Source organism: Pyrgilauda ruficollis, unplaced genomic scaffold (assembly GCF_017590135.1).
Source record: "Pyrgilauda ruficollis isolate IOZ18807 unplaced genomic scaffold, ASM1759013v1 scaffold117, whole genome shotgun sequence".
In the NCBI taxonomy this organism is placed as follows: domain Eukaryota; kingdom Metazoa; phylum Chordata; class Aves; order Passeriformes; family Passeridae; genus Pyrgilauda; species Pyrgilauda ruficollis.
In genome coordinates this window covers 1,458,570-1,459,732 of record NW_024509988.1, presented here as the reverse complement: position 1 = coordinate 1,459,732, position 1,163 = coordinate 1,458,570, and positions in this window count along the sequence as shown.

The window sequence follows — 1,163 nt, the reverse complement described above, 5'->3', positions numbered from 1 at the left end:
CGCCCGCCGGCACCGCGCCCGCCGCCGACACCGACACCGGCCCCGCAGCCCCCAGGTTCCGCTTTTTGCGGCCGGGGGAAAAAAAAAATAGCGACTAAAAAAAAAAAAAAGAAGGAAAAAAAGAAAAGAAAGATAAGCAGATGTGTTTCTTGTTTATTAAGTTCGAAAAGAAAGAAGTCGGAACTTGTTCTTGTTGAGTGTTTGTTGGTGATACCAGGGTTGGGAGCTGTGCATGGAGCGGGGAGCTCGGGAGGGCTCCCCCAGGAGCTGATGTGCAGCTCTGGAGCTGGGCGCTGTGACCCTGGAGCGGGGGAATTATCCTGTGACCCTGGAGGTGGGGAATCATTCCGTGTTCCTGGAGCTGGACCCACAGTCCCACATTCCCAGAGCTCGGTGCCCACTGCAGACCCACACCCCCATGGAACCGGGAGCCCAGGTGTGGGGAGTTGGGGTCACATCTGGAGCTGGGCTGGCTCAGTCCCGAATCCCAACCCAAATCCCGGTGGGAAGGTGCCAGGCCCAGCTGGTGGCACGGGCAGCATGGCCGGTGACACCTGGCAGTGCTGGTAACCACCAGCCTCCAGCAGGAACCACCGGCCCGTGAAATTCTCCACATTCCTTGGCTTCCCTGCGCTTGTTTTCCCAACAGGGTTCATGAACTGGCATCCAGCTGGCACACTGCCCGACTGCTCCCCACTCTCCTCTGGGCTCCCTCCGGAACTCCACGGCCTCCTCCTCACCCCAGCTGTGCCCCAGCTGTGCAGGCACTCCTGCCCACCCATAACCCCCAAAGCAGGATGGGCCTGGTGCTCCCCAGCGTGTGGATCCAGGGGTTCAGTGGGCACAGCTCCTCGTGGGAGCATCCTCATCATGGGGACTCAGCACGGGGATCCGGAGGGAGCTGCTCGTGTAAATGAGACACTTGTCCTCACAAAAAAGTGAAGTTCAGCACTAACACCACGTCTGGATATGGGAATTACCCCTGCCCACACCCCACTGCCCCCTGGCCAGCAGGGATCCAGGAAAGGGTGGTGCAGGCACACGCAGCCAGGCGGGGAATGGAGGCTGTGGAAGCAAACGGGCACCGGGAATGGCACCCCAGAGCCCTGCCCTGCCCGGCTGAGTCCCGGCTGCACTCTGCCAGCCTCGCTCGGGTTTTACGA